The 19,567-nt window shown below is 44.8% G+C and overlaps 1 pseudogene; it reads right to left on the reverse strand.

Moving 5' to 3' along the window:
* Positions 1–484: 484 nt before the first annotated feature.
* Positions 485–19,567, reverse strand: part of LOC134331204 (mucin-5AC-like) — a 48,286-nt pseudogene continuing 29,203 nt past the window's right edge.

Raw genomic sequence — 19,567 nt, forward strand, 5'->3', positions numbered from 1 at the left:
GACAGAGTGGCAAACTAACACAGGGCTTCGACCACTATGCCCCCACCTATAGACTGATCACCACTGAGATTTTAACCCGGAACTTGAACCCGCTGCATCCTGATCAGTCAGTCGGTACTTGTAGTGCATCTTCAAATGACAAACCCAAAATAATGTGCTATAATTCAAGGCCAAAAGTATGTGGACACCCCTGCTGATTCCAACACCCACTGATTCCAGACAATTACTTGTGCAAATTTGCTAATAATATTCCATGAAACAACACATTGGGAAAAGCTCATTGTTCCTCCAGTGTAAAGAAATGGTTTGGAGAGTTTAGTGTGACCTCAACCCACTAAAATCCTTTATATGTGATAATTGTACTGGTTTCTGTTACTATTTAAACAAAAGCAGAATCATAACATGAGACGAGACGACATGCTGACCGCTCACTTATATTTTATTTAAAGCACAAGATTTAGATTAGAAACAAAAAGTATGTCTGGTACAGCTGGTTTAAGCTTTACATTCTATGCTTGATTCCTGTCAGCTTGTTAAATATAAAACATGTAATCTTGATAAGCGTTGAAGATTAGCTGGTGAGCGTTCTGATTATCTGCGTCTGCGCTGCTTTTTGGCCGGTGATGTTCCCTGAGCCGAACAGTCCGTCTTGTTGCAGTCACACCTCTCGATGTAAAAGTAGGTGTGAGTGACCGTCGTTCCATCCGGACAGATCAGTTCTACTTTCTTCTCGCTGGTGCCGGTTTCTGAGCAGCATGAGCACTCGTGCTGGAACGCGTTCGCCGCCAGGGAGTAGCTAAAAAACGAGGGTCAGAATTATATGATGGTTCATTTTTCTATATATAAACTGAATAGTATATCAAAGGTATGTGGACACGCTGAATTCTGGAATTACCTGTATATGTATGTATTATATATTATAATAAATATAATAACAAAAGAGCTGAGACTGTTATAGCCTCCATATTTATGAATATGGTTCTAGACTAGGATGTCCAACAAGCTTGTGGTTCTGGTGTCCACAAATTTTTGGCCATACGGTGTAGTTTTATTTAATTAAAGTCCTGTGAAGCCACTTGGGAGGATTTATTGTATATATAATGCTTTACGTAGTGACTTACAGAGAAGATGTTACACACGATCCCTCACATGTGCTCGTCTCCACCGGATATTTAGTCCTGCAGCCGTTGCTTTCCAGATGTTTGGAGATCTTGGTCACGTTACAGGGTTTATTCTTCAGTACACCTACCAAAAACAATAATTCAAATCCTATTAGTGTCTAATTCAGTGTGAATAACAGGGTAACATTCTAGCATTTTTATAAATGTATTAATGTATAAATAACTTACAGGTTGGGCAGCAGTCCTTATTTACAATCGTTCCCTGCAAATAAACACAAATATGAAGTGTGAATAAAAACTGAATGGTCGCTTTGATCTGGAAAGGTGTCCAGGCTTTTCGTGTTGAATTTTGTAATAGTAACCTGCACAGGCTGAATCCCAACTTTAAAAGGGTATAAAACTAATGGAACTATAAATAGACAAAAGTATTGGGACGCCCCTTCTAATTATTGAGTGTCAGCTATGACAACTGCTTGTGAGAAGTTTTCTCAGAGGAGTGGCTGCTGTTCTAGCTGATAAGATCACACAGAGGGTCTGTTTTACTCCGTTTTAATAATGTTTGTTTTTTAAATGAAGTGTCAAGCTCCCGGTCAGGTGTACAAAATACTTTTGGCCACATAGTGTATCTAGTGTCTATTAATGAAGACCTAGCTGGAAAACATGAATAAGATTCATGTATCTACAGTATATCACATCACAACTGAATCTGCTTTTACATGTTGTGCAGAAGTTACCTCATTAAATGTAATAAAGTTAATAACATGCCTACATGTTTCTAAATAAAAATGGAATACAAATTTTATTTAATAGGTTTTAGGATTAAGACAATTTATAAAAAGCTAATGCTAAAGGTTTTTGACACTTTAGGCTCCTATAAACTATAGTAACATTGTTTTGAATCTTATTTACTTAAATAACAAATAATGAACATTTTATAATTGAATAAATCTTATATAATAATCTAATGCCAACCTTCCAAAATCTGAATAATTAAAGAATAAAAATGTTCACACTTGCTGCTCCACATTTTCTTTACATGTATGTTTGACTTACAGGAACACAGTCGGATTCGTAGAACGGTGGACACGTTTGCTGGACGATCTTTGGATTGAAGTTGTTTCCGTTCTTCACGCAGTGGACCGTGGTGCAGTTGTTGTCGGGCGGAGTCCAGACCTGACCGGGCTGTTGAGGTACACATGTACAGAGAGAATGTTATTGCAGTAAAAACACACGTGAGACAGGTCGTATATGGTACCACCTGGTACACTGATCAGTAGTGTGGTGTAAAATCTTACCGCGATGGTTACAGTGATGTTATCATGCGTATACACACATTTCGTCTGCACACATTTTCCGCAACACTGTCCGTCTACAGCCTGGTACTCGTAACCCTGAGTAACACACAGTTAGCATTGTTGTTAGCATCTACGTTTATACACAGATGACCTAAAAGATCAAAACCACCCTCCAAAGTGTGCAGGGCAATGGTAAAGCAATGGCACATGTGAGGGTGAGGGATCTGTTAGATGTTGGGCTGATGGAGCCCACTGGCAGTGATCCGAGGAGGGACAGGCCACCAACCGCTGTCAGGTTGCTGGGCGGCCAAGACTCAATGATGCCAGAGGACCTGAACTACTGGACCAGCAGAAGCTCATTTTAATCCTGGTGATGAGATTGATGTGTCACTACACAGGGCATTGAACCCTTCTTTGTAGAGTGGTCATGCCAACTCTTGACCACCATCAAAGGCAACTACAATAGGATGCGTCCTGTTTCATATGGTCAAGATCATATGGTTGACCAGGACAGTGTTTATGGATTACTCACGGAAGTTGAAGGACCTGCTTGTCCTGGTACCAGATATGACAGGACACCTTGTGGAGTCTTTGTGGGACCCAAGCTGTTTTGGCAACATATTATGTGAGTGGTTCTAATGTTTTGGGTCATCCGTGTGTGTGTGTGTATAGCATCCTCGTTTCCCTGTACTCACCATTGGGCAGTTTGTGTCACATGGTACTGGACTGCACTTCGTTGTGAGCAGTTTAGTTGCAGAATTGACCACATCAACACAAACACAATGCTCACAGCTCCGCTCGGGGACACTCACACCAGGCTGCGATACAAACACGGAAACACGATTACCAACATGCTCTAACCTGACGCGTCTTATCTCAATCTAGCCATATCCAATTCCTGTACGGCCTCAGACGTCCACTCCTGACCGAGGAGGGTTGTGACTAATACTCTCCCCTCCGACATGTGTGCAGTACCGACTGCTTCACCAGGAGGGTTCATGCAGAGATCCGTATCGCACACGGAGTGTCACGCACTGATCTCTGTTATCCTTCGTCTCTGTGTAGCATCACTGACCAACCAGTAGAGGTCGTAATTGCAGCAGTTATGCGGAATCCCTTTAACAATATCTAACCCACGAGCCTGAGATGTCAGCACTGCTAGACCAGAGTCCTTAAACTTAATTTGCACATTTGTATAATGTTTTATTATTAATTATATTTTATCCGCTATGATGCTGATGATGATCTTACCTGATATTCGGTGTTATTGAACACACAGACATGACGCGGCTCTGTGAACAGTAAAAAAAAGTCACGTTTAATTCATTTCCAACTCAGAATAGAAATGTGTTCATGCAGACGATTCCAAACTCACCGCAGCTATACACGGTGCAGCAGCCGTCTATCTCAGCATGGAGTCTGAATCCGGCCGGACAGTCCGGCTTGTCGTTGGGACAGAGACTGATGTTACACACTGAGAGAATCATCACAGTTAGTATAAACATATGCACCATGTGATCAATAACAGATAATAATGAAGAGCTGCAGAATTATCGGCGCATTTACTCACCGCATGTGAAATTCTGGCAGCAACCCACCGTCTGGGTGATCATCTGCTGACCCAGTTCCTTACAGGTAACAGGTTCTTGTGAACATGTTACTGGTGCACATGTGATTCTCTTGGTCTTTTCTTCACACATGCATTTCTGACAGCCCTCGGTCCACTCTGAGTTGACCTGATCAAAAGTAGGAATGTTACTGAGAGTGGAGTTATCAACACTGGGACAATGTCCTCTGCATTCCCAGTATACCAAATCCCATCATTGTGTGCTTCTGTCAGCCAGAAATAGGATGCCATATTACGCTGTCGAGTCACATTATTATGACCACGTCCTACTTGACCCGACGGCTGTGGCATCCATATGTAAGGCACCCTCAACCATACATGCTGATTATCTTCCCTGGGGCGGATGGGATCTTCCAGCAAGACGAAGCAACACGGCTAGAAATGTCCCACATTGGTTGGAAGAGCCTGACTTCCAAGACTTCCAAGTACCACCCTGGCCCCCTAAATTCCCTAGACTTGAACCCAATTGAGCATCTGTGGGAGCTCCTAGATGGTGGTGTTCGTGCTATGGATCCTCCTGGACTAATGCAGCTCCAGGACATCGAAAATTCGATCTGATGTCCAAGGATTAATGTAAGCGCTCGTCTAGAAGCTTTACTCGGGAGAAAACTGGCAACCTTAGGTGCATCTACTGCACACGTAGTATCATGCAGTGCAAAATGAGTGTAAATAACATTTATTCAGTATGAAGACACATATTTTTAGCATTGTGCTCACCGGTATGAATGTGTTGTTGATGAAGCAGACGTCTGATGGCAAAGAAATAAAAGCAGAATTATTACAAAGCCAAAAGAGGTCACACAGCAGCTCTAGGTTTAAACGTCACCCCAAATTTAGGACCTACCGCAGGACGGGATACACAGGTCTACATCGGGCATGTACTGCGTGGTGCCCTCGGGGCAGTAGCAACCCTCCCAGAAGACGCCCTCCATCGCACTGAACGCGCTGGCCTGCTCTATAAACTTCAGATTGTAGCTGTGACGAGTAACAACACAAATTAATACACAGTAATTAACATATACTTTAATTTTACTGTGTTTTGCCGTGCAGCTTACTGGGTATCACACGTCGGTGCAACCTGCTGGGCACATGCCCGGTACTGCTTGGGCTGTTTGCACTTGTATTCTGCACAGAAAGAAAATTCGTTAGCAAGGATTCGGGTTTTACGGTTCGGTTAAGACACACCAGAGCACCAGCGCACTCACCACACACTCCGTCCGTAGAGTTCCTCCAGTCCACGCAGATTCCGGCCAGGGCGCACTGTTCCGCGTACTTCTGCAGGCTGGAGCAGCCGATGGACTCGTTACCGATGTGACACACGTCGAAGTTGCAGCCCTCGTAGAAGCTCTCGTACGGGACGAACGGGTGGCACTCCTTAAAGTCTCTTTAACAGATCAGAGGGCAGAACGTGAACCGGGTAACCGGGTATCGATTAAATCTATCCACGTACAGGACAAGATCATACTAGCATGTACACCGATCAGCCATAACATTAGAACCACCTCCTTGTTTCTACACTCAGTCCATTTTATCAGCTCCACTTACCATATAGAAGCACTTTGTAGTTCTACAATTACTGACTGTAGTCCATCTACATGCTTTGTTACCTCTTTTCCTGCTGTTCTTCAATGGTCAGGACCCCCACAGGACCAGCACAGAGCAGGTATTATTTAGGTGGTGGATCATTCTCAGCACTGCAGTGACACTGACATGGTGCTGGTGTGTTAGTGTGTGTTGTGCTGGTATGAGTGGATCAGACACAGCAGCGCTGCTGGAGTTTTTAAACACCTCACTGTCACTGCTGGACTGAGAATAGTCCACCAACCAAAAATATCCAGCCAACAGCGCCCCGTGGGCAGCGTCCTGTGCCCACTGATGAAGGTCTAGAAGATGAGCTACAGGTGGTGCGAGTCCTTGCATTTCAGAAAATCCCCTCACTACATAGACATTGCTTTGTGATGGTTGGCTGCACAGATGGGTCAGCTTTCTCCAATGCCCTCGGTCTCATGTAGCCAATTTTTGGTCTATGAGTCCCTCTCACAATGCTCTCACGTGGGCGCCTCATCACATCCCCAAAGATAACGTAACGTAGCGTGAGAATGCTTGAGCGTACTTACTTGATGAGAATGTCACAGATTGGCGAGTTGGTGCACGGTTTAGGTGTGGGTACAGGTTTGGGTTCTGGACAGTAGGTGTTGTTGTCGCCGACTTTCCAGTGATTGGCCATTTTTTCACAGGATAAAATGACGGTGCCATTCGGTAAGCGACAGTCGTCGTTGCGGTTGTTACTGCAGGTTCCTGAAGAAAAAGAAAACAGTCTGTCAACAATCCTATCAGCTCCTGACCAGGGACTTACTCAGGGTCATTCCCTTCACAGTTTCACTGTTCCACCAGGACTTAATAAAAATGCATTATTAGCTCTCAGTATATCCAGATATCCAATTCCCCGATCATATTTCACTTCCACTGCTGCTGATTTCCACTTCTGACCGAGGAGGTTTGTGACTAATATACCACTCCGACAAGTGTGCAGCACCACTTCTTTTCCCCTGCACCAGACAGGTTCATACAGAGATCCGTATCATGTAGACCAGCGGTCCCCAACCTTTTTTGCTCTACGGACCAGCTTAATATAAGATATAATGTCATGGACTGGCAGAGGCGGGGGGATTTAAAATAGAATAACAATACTACTCACAAATAAGCTTTTTTTTTTTGCTGCAACGAGACGCTGCTCCCACCTAGTGGTGATTGGAGACAATAACACCCGTTAAAAAGTTTTGTTTTCATTGCTGATGTGGCGTCTCTAATTATTTATGCTGTCTGTGGGCACACTGATCCCCATTATCCCCTGTCTCTGTGCGGTGCCATTGATCAGCCAACAGAGGGCGTAAGTGCAGTCCGACAACCCCTACCCGAAAGATGAGAGTCTGTACAGGCGCCTCATTTATTTATTCACATTAATAAAAAATAAAAAAATTATGCCAAAACACAATCCAGCAGCCAAAAAACTGGATTTAAAACTTACCGCACTGTCCTTCCGTGTTCCCATTGAATTTGCTCCACGGCAGGTCGATGAAGAACATCATGCCCGTAAACGTGACCCTGGCATTAATCTCTGGGATCACCATCAGTGTCGCAATGCCGTTGTCGGTGATCTGGAAGTCTCTGTTTCCGTATGGCAGACTGACTCGCTGTTTGTTCACGTCGACCTGTAAGAAATGTCAGATTTCAGGAAGTTTTAAGGTTTATTTTCTTATAGCACGTTCTGATCATCCTCATCATTAGTTTAGGTTTGCTCGGTGCCAAGCGGCTAAGGAGTCGAGTGTCATCGGAACTGATTTCGAATGCAGATCGTGAAGGAACTGTTTCTGTTTGGCATCGACCCCTCAGCCGCTGTGTAACTGTGTAATATGTCATTGTTTTTACTTTAAAGGGAAAAATTATAGAGCCCTGCCTGTGACATTGTATAAATAATAATAATGTGCAATAAGACACAGCCACAAATTAGTAAGGCTGGGCGTAGTGGCCACAGCTAACATAAAGCGTTTCAATTTCACCAACACCTTTATCCATAGCGACTTACATTACAGTTTCAGTATATAGTCGGAGCAACTGAGGGTTAAGGGCCTTGCTCAAGGGCCCAACAGCAGCAGCCTGGCAATGATGAGGCTTGAACCAGTGACCTATCACTGAACCATTACTAGTTCAGTACCTTAACCACTAGGCTACGGCTTGCCTGTAGATTCAATATGCTTAGATCTTATTATCTAGCGGTTAGGGTACTGGAGGAGTAATGGAAAGGTCGCTGGTTCAAGCCCCACCACTGCCAGGTTGCCAGTACTGTGCCCTTGAGCCAGACCCTTAATTCATAGATTGTACACTGTCAACCTACTGTGAGGCGCTTTGATTAATAAATAAATCATCAGTACCCTTCAACATCACGCCATCCCAGTAGCTCAGTAAGTCTCCCTAGTGGTCTGAGCCCCTTCGGTTAAAAACAATGACAGGATTTACCAGATTGGTAATGATGCCATCCGAGATCTCCTGTCCCATGTCGATTTCATAGGACTGGTAGAACACGTGGAGCGACTTCGGGCAGGACAGACCATCCTGAGCATCGCAGAAGACGTTGTCGATGATGACGGAGAAGTGATATTTTGGATGTATCTCCTTGACCAGGACGTAGGAGCAGTTTCCTTGAAACGGGTAGTACGTTCCGTCAAAGGTGATGTAGTGCGGGTCTCCAAATCCAGTACACACACCTGCACGGGGTACAGAACAGCCGGTCCGTTATCACAGCGTTATATTAAGAGCAATAATCAAAACAGAACGTGTGGAAGAGTACACAATTAAATATTCAATTCTTATCTAAACTGTATGGCCAAAAGTATTTGGACGCCTGACTTATTAGAATAAGATTCTACGTGATCTTCAGGTCTGTGAGAAGCCTCTTACAAGACTTGTGAGTCTGTATGTCTGTTGGAATTTGTGCCTATTCAGGGTATGGCTGGACACTGATTTTGGTTGGTGTTCCGGTTCATTCCAAAGCTCTTGAGTGAGGCTGAGGTCAGGGCTCTGTGCAGGACACTGCAAACAGGAAAGGGCCTTCCCTAAACTGCTGCTGCAAAGTTGAAAGCATATAATTTCCTTTATATGATTGATTTAATACAATTGTTGTGGCTGAAACATGAATTAAAAAATTAGAAGGGGCGTCCCAATACTTTAGTTCATATTATGTAAAGAAGGAGCTGCTGGAACATGCATGGCATTTCTGGGCCTCCATTATCATTCACTGCCAGCTTACTGGACTGGCAAAATGGTTGTGGGTTTTATTTCATAGGGTTTGTAAGGGTGTAAAGAACATCGTAGTCCACATTAATATTTACACAGAAGATAAATGATTCTGCACCATGTACATGTTAGAACAAATGATAATAAATAAAAGAATAATTTTGTAAAATGGGTCGTATACTCACACTGGCATTCCTCAGTGACACAGCAGCCGGACTGGTCCTTGCTCTGCACTGGTGGATACTTGTTGACACACACGGGTGGTTTCTTACACTCCACCGGTACCGACACGATTTCTCCATCGTTGCACGTAATCATGGAGCAGTTGGCTAAAATAGTTTTACCGTTCTGCAAAATAAACAAAAAGGAAACGTTTTTGGAACCTTGGAAATATGTGGACACGTGCAGAGCTGAAAATAAAATGCATTTAGTGTTTTAATGCATTAGAACAGAACGGAACGCTGGTGTCATACACACACACACACACACACACACACTCGCACATTCACATTCACAATTACACACATACACCGATCAGCCATAACATTAAAACCACCTCCTTGTTTCTACACTCACTGTCCATTTTATCAGCTCCACTTACCATATAGAAGCACTCTGTAGTTCTACAATCACTGACTGTAGTCCATCTGTTTCTCTACATGCTTTGTTAGCCCCCACAGGACCACCACAGAGCAGGTATTATTAAGGTGGTGGATGATTCTCAGCACTGCAGTGACACTGACATGGTGGTGGTGTGTTAGTGTGTGTTGTGCTGGTATGAGTGGATCAGACACAGCAGCGCTGCTGGAGTTTTTAAATACCGTGTCCACTCACTGTCCAATCTATTAGACACTCCTACCTAGTCGGTTCACCTTGTAGATGTAAAGTCAGAGACGATCGCTCATCTATTGCTGCTGTTTGAGTCGCTCATCTTCTAGACCATCAGTGGTCACAGGACGCTGCCCACGGGGCGCTGTTGGCTGGATATTTTTGGTTGGTGGACTATTCTCAGTCCAGCAGTGACAGTGAGGTGTTTGTAACTAACACACCACCACCATGTCAGTGTCACTGCAGTGCTGAGAATCATCCACCACCTAAATAATACCTGCTCTATGGGGGTCCTGTGGGGGTCCTGACCATTGAAGAACAGCATGAAAGGGGGCGAACAAAGTATGTAGAAAAACAGATGGACTACAGTCAGTAATTGTAGAACCACAAAGTAGAGCTGATAATGGACAGTGAGTGTAGAAACAAGGAGGTGGTTTTAATGTTATGGCTTATCGGTGTATAATAAGAAGCTAAAATCCTGGTTGGCATTGTTACTCTTAACTGGTTTGTGGAAGCGGGTACCTTTATCGGTGGATTGTGCTGGTCACAGTTGGGCGACTTGGTTGTGGGCGGTGCTGTTGGTGCTGTTGTACTGCACAAAATTGGTTTTTCAGCTTTAAGTTCACACCCATCTTCAGTCTTGTAGCATGTTGATACGTAGCAGTATCCTTCATGGTCACTCGTGTTGTAAATAACAGAACCTGGTTTAATAGGGCAGAAATTATTTTATGTTCTTTTTTCGTGCATTTTTAAGGAAATACACCGGTGTCCCCACAGTGGGCGGAACTCATCATAAAGTCATTCTTTTTAGCCCTAGTAGAAGGACACAAAGGGGCTCCCTTAACCCTTCACATTCCAACACAAATTGAACACACAGGTATGAAGGATTTGTTTGTTATATCTGTAGTTCTGTAAATCATAATTGTCAAACTGTGAGTAGATAAAATAAAATTAGAATTTAAAAATACTAGTTAATATTTGATAACTTAGGCTCTCTCTGAGGGAGTCGAGGGCCCTGATGGTTCCCTGCGGTTGTACGCGAAGTTTGAGCACTGATCACGCATAACATTATGACCACCTTCCTAATATTGTGTATAACAGCCCTGCAACTATGTTGTGTGTATTCTGACACCTTGTAATCAGAACCAGCATGAACTTCTTCAGCAGTTTGCGCTACAGGAGCTCGTCTGTTGGATCGGACCACACGGGCATCAATGAGCCTTGGCTGCCCATGACCCTGTCGCCGGTTTACCACTGTTCCTTCCTTGGACCACTTTTGATAGATACTGACCACTGCAGACCGGGACACACCCCACAAGAGCTGCAGTTTTGGAGATTTGGGCCTCAGATCCTCACGCTCGCCCATTTTTCCTGCTTCTAACATCAACTGTGAGGATAAAATGTTCACTCACTGCCTGATATACCCCCCCACTAACAGGTGTCGTGATGAAGAGATGATTAGTGTTATTCACTCCACCTGTCAGTGCTTATATTGCCTTCATCTCTGTATAAATAATTAATAATAAAATAGTAATTGCAACACTTTAGGACTTGTTAGGAAGGTCAAGAATTTCCAAAATAAAGCTCTAGATTAATTCTAAAGCGTTATAAATTCTGTAATCGCTTCGTTCTTCTCCTAACACTTAACAAGCAGCTGCTGAGAATTTGAAATAAAGCTTTTTAGATCAGAAGATAAAATAAAAGTGCCTCCAGCTAGCAGCAGGTAAACGGAAGCCAAGAATTAACAGGAGGGTTCAAGGATGGCCAGGATCTTCATAAGCTGGAGGCATGTGGAATTTGGAAGCCGACGGAGACTAGGACTTAATGCGAACACCGTGCGAGCTGATAAGCATGAGGGTGGATCAGTATCGCTTCAGGGTTGTGTGACCTTGTGTTTGATTTTGTTATAGGTTGGCCGGGGTGCGCAAACTTTTGCATACAACTGTAGGCTGAAATATTTGTGCCAAAGTATAAAACTTGAAGTTACCTGGTTCGTATGAAACCCCATTACTCTCACATTTACAGTTCTGATTATCGGTGGATGGAGTCGTTGTAGAAGAAGTCACAACGACAAAATGAGTAGAACTTTGAGTGGTTGGATGAGAGGGCGTCTCTGGCCTTTGTGTTGTGGCTGGTGAGGTGATTATAGTAGTTTTTGTTGAGGAAGGTGGTGGAGATGTAGTTGGTTCTGTTGTAGATAAAGGTGTTGATCTTGGTGTTGTTGGTTCAGTTGAAGATGAATGTGTTGGTGCTGGAGTTGTAGATGTTGTGGTTTCTGTTTCTGTTGTGGCTACTGGTGTAGTTGGTGATGTTTCAGTAGAGGTTGGTGTTGGTGTAGTACTTGGAGATATCGTAATCTCACAACAAAACACTCTGATCTCATAATCTAAGCAGAGCTGCTGAAGACCTTGGTCCTTGTTGAAGCACATCAGCCCGTGTTGGGTGTTACAGGTCACTTCCTGTCCCAGCTGTGAGAGAGGAAATTCAGGGTAGGTTTTGGCTCTGCATTGCACCTCTAATGGTTCAGAACAGATACTGGCATGGATCCTGCTTATTGGTACAAATTCACCACCATTAGGACCTTGTGTAGGGGGGCCAAAGTCCAGCCAGTCAGACCAGTTACAGTGACTTGACGTTGTTAGAGGAGGTGTAGTGGTTACTGTTGTAGTTGAAGGTGTTGTTGTTGGAGGAGGTGTAGGGGTTACTGTTGTAGTTGAAGGTGGTGGTGTGGGAGATGTGGTGGTTTCTGTTGTAGTTGAAGGTGTTGTTGTTGGAGGAGGTGTAGTGGTTACTGTTGTAGTTAAAGGTGTTGTTGGAGGAGGTGTAGGGGTTACTGTTGTAGATGTTGGAGGAGGTGTAGGGGTTACTGTTGTAGTTGAAGGTGTTGTTGTTGGGGGAGGTGTAGGGGTTACTGTTGTAGTTGAAGGTGTTGTTGGAGGAGGTGTAGGGGTTACTGTTGTAGATGAAGGTGTTGTTGTTGGAGGAGGTGTAGGAGTTACTGTTGTAGATGAAGGTGTTGGTGTTGTTGGAGCAGGTGTAGGGGTTACTGTTGTAGTTGAAGGTGGTGGTGTTGGAGGAGGTGTAGGGGTTACTGTTGTAGTTGAAGGTGTTGGTGTTGTTGGAGGAGGTGTAGGGGTTACTGTTGTAGTTGAAGGTGTTGGTGTTGTTGGAGCAGATGTAGGGGTTACTGTTGTAGTTGAAGGTGGTGTTGGTGTAGTAGATGGAGATATCGGGATCTCACAACAAAACACTCTGATCTCATAATCTAAGCAGAGCTGCTGAAGACCTTGGTCCTTGTTGAAGCACATCAGCCCTTGTTGGGTGTTACAGGTCACTTCCTGTCCCAGCTGTGAGAGAGGAAATTCAGGGTAGGTTTTGGCTCTGCATTGCACCTCTAATGGTTCAGAACAGATACTGGCATGGATCCTGCTTATTGGTACAAATTCACCACCATTAGGACCTTGTGTAGGGGGACCAAAGTCCAGCCAGTCAGACCAGTTACAGTAACTTGACGTTGTTGGAGGAGGTGTAGGGGTTACTGTTGTGATTGAAGGTGGTGGTGTGGGAGACGTGGTGGTTTCTGTTGTAGTTGAAGGTGTTGTTGTTGGAGGACGTGTAGTGATTACTGTTGTAGTTGAAGGTGTTGTTGTTGGAGGAGGTGTAGGGGTTACTGTTGTAGTTGAAGGTGTTGTTGTTGGAGGAGGTGTAGTGGTTACTGTTGTAGTTGAAGGTGTTGTTGTTGGAGGAGGTGTAGGGGTTACTGTTGTAGTTGAAGGTGTTGTTGTTGGAGGAGGTGTAGGGGTTACTGTTTTAGTTGAAGGTGTTGTTGTTGGAGGAGGTGTAGGGGTTACTGTTGTAGTTGAAGGTGTTGTTGTTGGAGGAGGTGTAGGGGTTACTGTTGTAGATGAAGGTGTTGTTGGAGGAGGTGTAGGGGTTACTGTTGTAGTTGAAGGTGTTGTTGTTGGGGGAGGTGTAGGGGCTACTGTTGTAGTTGAAGGTGTTGTTGTTGGAGGAGGTGTAGGGGTTACTGTTGTAGTTGAAGGTGGTGTTGGTGTAGTACTTGTAGATATCGGCATGTTACAACAAAACACTCTGATCTCATAATCTAAGCAGAGCTGCGGAAGACCTTGGTCCTTGTTGAAGCACATCAGCCCGTGTTGGGTGTTACAGGTCACTTCCTGTCCCAGCTGTGAGAGAGGAAATTCAGGGTAGGTTTTGGCTCTGCATTGCACCTCTAATGGTTCAGAACAGATACTGGCATGGATCCTGCTTATTGGTACAAATTCACCACCATTAGGACCTTGTGTAGGGGGGCCAAAGTCCAGCCAGTCAGACCAGTTACAGTGACTTGACGTTGTTAGAGGAGGTGTAGGGGTTACTGTTGTAGTTGAAGGTGTTGTTGTTGGAGGAGGTGTAGGGGTTACTGTTGTAGTTGAAGGTGGTGGTGTGGGAGATGTGGTGGTTTCTGTTGTAGTTGAAGGTGTTGTTGTTGGAGGAGGTGTAGTGGTTACTGTTGTAGTTAAAGGTGTTGTTGGAGGAGGTGTAGGGGTTACTGTTGTAGATGAAGGTGTTGTTGTTGGAGGAGGTGTAGGGGTTACTGTTGTAGATGAAGGTGTTGGTGTTGTTTGAGCAGGTGTAGGGGTTACTGTTGTAGTTGAAGGTGGTGGTGTTGGAGGAGGTGTAGGGGTTACTGTTGTAGTTGAAGGTGTTGGTGTTGTTGGAGGAGGTGTAGGGGTTACTGTTGTAGTTGAAGGTGTTGGTGTTGTTGGAGCAGGTGTAGGGGTTACTGTTGTAGTTGAAGGTGGTGTTGGTGTAGTAGATGGAGATATCGGGATCTCACAACAAAACACTCTGATCTCATAATCTAAGCAGAGCTGCTGAAGACCTTGGTCCTTGTTGAAGCACATCAGCCCGTGTTGGGTGTTACAGGTCACTTCCTGTCCCAGCTGTGAGAGAGGAAATTCAGGGTGGATTTTGGCTCTGCATTGCACCTCTAATGGTTCAGAACAGATACTGGCATGGATCCTGCTTATTGGTACAAATTCACCACCATTAGGACCTTGTGTAGGGGGGCCAAAGTCCAGCCAGTCAGACCAGTTACAGTGACTTGACGTTGTTGGAGCAGGTGTAGGGGTTACTGTTGTAGTTGAAGGTGGTGTTGTTGAAGGAGGTGTAGGGGTTACTGTTGTAGTTGAAGGTGGTGGTGTGGGAGACGTGGTGGTTTCTGTTGTAGTTGAAGGTGTCGTTGTTGGAGGAGGTGTAGTGGTTACTGTTGTAGTTGAAGGTGTTGTTGGAGGAGGTGTAGGGGTTACTGTTGTAGATGTTGGGAGAGGTGTAGGGGTTACTGTTGTAGATGAAGGTGTTGGTGCTGTAGGAGATGTGGTGGTTTCTGTTGTAGTTGAAGGTGTTGTTGGAGGAGGTGTAGGGGTTACTGTTGTAGTTGAAGGTGTTGTTGTTGGAAGAGGTGTAGGGGTTACTGTTGTAGTTGAAGGTGTTGTTGTTGGAGGAGGTGTAGCGGTTACTGTTGTAGATGAAGGTGTTGTTGGAGGAGGTGTAGGGGTTACTGTTGTAGTTGAAGGTGTTGTTGTTGGGGGAGGTGTAGGGGTTACTGTTGTAGTTGAAGGTGTTGTTGTTGGAAGAGGTGTAGGGGTTACTGTTGTAGTTGAAGGTGTTGTTGTTGGAGGAGGTGTAGGGGTTACTGTTGTAGATGAAGGTGGTGTTGGTGTAGTAGATGGAGATATCGGGATCTCACAACAAAACACTCTGATCTCATAATCTAAGCAGAGCTGCGGAAGACCTTGGTCCTTGTTGAAGCACATCAGCCCGTGTTGGATGTTACAGGTCACTTCCTGTCCCAGCTGTGAGAGAGGAAATTCAGGGTAGGTTTTGGCTCTGCATTGCACCTCTAATGGTTCAGAACAGATACTGGCATGGATCCTGCTTATTGGTACAAATTCACCACCATTAGGACCTTGTGTAGGGGGGCCAAAGTCCAGCCAGTCAGACCAGTTACAGTGACTTGACGTTGTTGGAGGAGGTGTAGGGGTTACTGTTGTAGTTGAAGGTGTTGTTGTTGGAGGAGGTGTAGTAGTTACTGTTGTAGTTGAAGGTGTTGTTGTTTGAGGAGGTGTAGGTGTTACTGTTGTAGTTGAAGGTGGTGGTGTGGGAGATGTGGTGGTTTCTGTTGTAGTTGAAGGTGTTGTTGTTGGAGGAGGTGTAGTGGTTACTGTTGTAGTTGAAGGTGTTGTTGTTGGAGGAGGTGTAGGTGTTACTGTTGTAGTTGAAGGTGGTGGTGTGGGAGATGTGGTGGTTTCTGTTGTAGTTGAAGGTGTTGTTGTTGGAGGAGGTGTAGTGGTTACTGTTGTAGATGTTGGAGGAAGTGTAGTGGTTACTGTTGTAGTTGAAGGTATTACTGGTGTTGTGGGAGATTTGGTGGTTTCTGTTGTAGGTGATGGTGGTAGAGTTTTAGTTGAGGGTTTTGGAGTCTCTGGTTTTGGCGTTGTTGTTGAACAGTCTACAAGCTCACAACAATTAGCTTTCACCTCATAATCCAGACAAACCAGCTCTTGATATTTGTTTTCACATAGCAGGCCCTGGTCATTACACGTAACGTTCTGGTGTAGCTCTCTGAGGGGGACGTCGGGGTAGAGCACCGCCTGGCACTTAACTTCAACCGGTTTCTCACAGACTTTATACTTCCCAGACTTGATAATATTCTTTATCGTTTCGTTGTCGCCTCCATTTGGTCCGTATTTAGGATAATCCACGTTCATCCAGGGTGTCCAGGTACAGACTTCACACTGATGTGGTGGTTGAGTCGTCGTCCATGTTGTGAATGTTGCTGTGTGGGGAGTTTTCACTGTAATAGAAAATAAATATTATAACATCATATACAATTATATTAATAATAATCAAAGACCGTCACGTCACTTGACAGAAATGGAATCATGTTCATATAAACATGAGGGGCACTAACACCACGAGGCATAACATTATGACCACTGACAAGTGAATTGATGCACGTGGGGAGCGAAGGCTGAAGAAGTTCATGCTGGTTCTGATAGAAAGGTGCATCACAGTCGCAGGGCTGTTTTGGCAGCAAAAGCGGGACCAACACAATATTAGGAAGGTGGTCATAATGTTATGCCTGATCGGTTTATGTTCTCTGGGACTTCCGGCCATGCAACCCTCCTATTTATTCAGGCTTGGGACTGGCACTGATAAGTGCACGTCCCAATAGGACCGATGGCTAGGCTGTTCGGTGACCCAACGTCACGCCACCCGACGTCACTCCCCCCCTCAGACATAGCCAATCATGTCTGTAAAGACGTCCGACTGGCCAGTAGCCCTTCTCAAATTCAACTGCTCTGATCTATATCCAGTGGGCGTTCCAGACCAGAGTTTTCACTTTCATTACAGTCGGTGGTTGTTCCGATTCAAGTTCTTCCATTTGTGCAATTTCTAGAAGCCTTTAGCTCTTTTTGGCACGTATCGACGTGCTAATAGCAAGTCAGTGCTCTACTGAATACGCTACATGTTTATAAATGTTCGGTTTTGGTCGCGACCCAAGAAAAATGGGTCACAGAGACAATTATTTATTAGTAAATAAACGACTTTCAACAAGCAGATGCATGAACATGAAATTAACTTGTACACAAACGCCCCCTTGTGGAGGTTTTACGATACATCTTGTAAACCACAGTGGGACCAGATTGGCATCATTTTTCATTAATGACGTATATTTCGTTTTTTGAGACTAACCTGGTGTCGTCGTCGTCGTGTAGTTGAAGACGGTCGTGGGCACAGTTGTAGATGAATGTGTTGGTGCTGGTGTTGGAGTAGGTGTTGTGGTTACTGTTGTAGATGTTGGAGTAGGTGTTGTGGTTACTGTTGTAGATGTTGGAGTAGGTGTTGTGGTTACTGTTGTAGATGAAGGTGGTGGTGTTGTTGGAGGAGGTCTTGTGGTTTCTGTTGTAGATGTTGTAGATGTGGTGGTTTCTGTTGTAGATGAAGGTGGTGTTGTCGTCGTCATGGGCGCGGTTGTAGAGCACACGTAATGGTTCCGCTCTATATTACCGTTCGCCCCACAGGTGAGCGTGATGCACATGCCGTGCTCATTACTGCTGTGGTAGATGATCTCGTTGGGTTTATATGTTTGGTTATTGTACGTACAGGAGCACGCTGGAGGAAGAAACGAGACAAAGTCAGTCAGGGCTGCGGGTTGTAGTTGTATACCCCAGTCAGTAGTTGTATACCCCAAAATTCATCTGTATTGAATTGAAGTATGTACCAGACAGGTGTACCTAATAAAGTGCTCAGTGAGTACACAGAACAAGACTGCTTACCGGTTTCATCATGCTGGCATTTGATTTCTGAAGCATCACACCGGCTGTAAAAATAAACACACACATTTAATAACGGTAAAATATCGCAGTACAGTCGAAAGCTGTAATCCAGCGGAGGTGTCGTTACCATATCTGACAGTTTTCCGTGCTGGGAACTTCCTGCCCGTTGCTGTAATGCTTCCATCTGTAGTAGCAGCCGCAGTTTTCCTTCTTCACACACTTCATCGTGTCCTCGTCGAAGTACGGACGATCGGGGGGACAGTTCGGGTAGCATCCTAAAAAAAACATGGATCGTTCAACTCAGCGAATGTCGTACCGTTGATTTTTTATCACAATAATTAAGACGTTGTATTTTTCGTATCGCCAACTGAAGCCAGCAAATCTGCAGCATTAACAAGAGAGTTTTTATTCCTCAACGCTGTCGCCCTCGGCCACTCCACAGGTGTTTTTGGTCTGTTGGTTCTAGATTCTGGGCGGCACGGTGGCTCGGTGGGTAGCAGTCGCCTCACAGCAAGAAGATCCTGGATTTGATTCCCAGGCGGGGCGGTCCGGGTCCTTTCTGTGTGGAGTTTGGTTTCCTCCCACAGTCCAAAAACATTCAGTCAGGTTAATTGGAGACTGAATTGCCCTATAGGTGAATAGGTGTGTATGTACAGTGTATCACAAAAGTGAGTACACCCCTCACATTTCTGCAAATATTTCATTATATCTTTTCATGGGACAACACTATAGACATGAAACTTGGATATAACTTAGAGTAGTCAGTGTACAGCTTGTATAGCAGTGTAGATTTACTGTCTTCTGAAAATAACTCAACACACAGCCATTAATGTCTAAATGGCTGGCAACATAAGTGAGTACACCCCACAGTGAACATGTCCAAATTGTGCCCAAATGTGTCGTTGTCCCTCCCTGGTGTCATGTGTCAAGGTCCCAGGTGTAAATGGGGAGCAGGGCTGTTAAATTTGGTGTTTTGGGTACAATTCTCTCATACTGGACACTGGATATTCAACATGGCACCTCATGGCAAAGACCTCTCTGAGGATGTGAGAAATAGAATTATTGCTCTCCACAAAGATGGCCTGGGCTATAAGAAGATTGCTAACACCCTGAAACTGAGCTACAGCATGGTGGCCAAGGTCATACAGCGGTTTTCCAGGACAGGTTCCACTCGGAACAGGCTTCGCCAGGGTCGACCAAAGAAGTTGAGTCCACGTGTTCGGCGTCATATCCAGAGGTTGGCTTTAAAAAATAGACACATGAGTGCTGCCAGCATTGCTGCAGAGGTTGAAGACGTGGGAGGTCAGCCTGTCAGTGCTCAGACCATACGCCGCACACTGCATCAACTCGGTCTGCATGGTCGTCATCCCAGAAGGAAGCTGACGCACAAGAAAGCCCGCAAACAGTTTGCTGAAGACAAGCAGTCCAAGAACATGGATTACTGGAATGCCCTGTGGTCTGACGAGACCAAGATAAACTTGTTAGGCTCAGATGGTGTCCAGCATGTGTGGCGGCGCCCTGGTGAGAAGTACCAAGACAACTGTATCTTGCCTACAG

The sequence above is a fragment of the Trichomycterus rosablanca genome, chromosome 17 (genome assembly GCF_030014385.1).
Source record: "Trichomycterus rosablanca isolate fTriRos1 chromosome 17, fTriRos1.hap1, whole genome shotgun sequence".
Taxonomy (NCBI): Eukaryota; Metazoa; Chordata; class Actinopteri; order Siluriformes; family Trichomycteridae; genus Trichomycterus; species Trichomycterus rosablanca.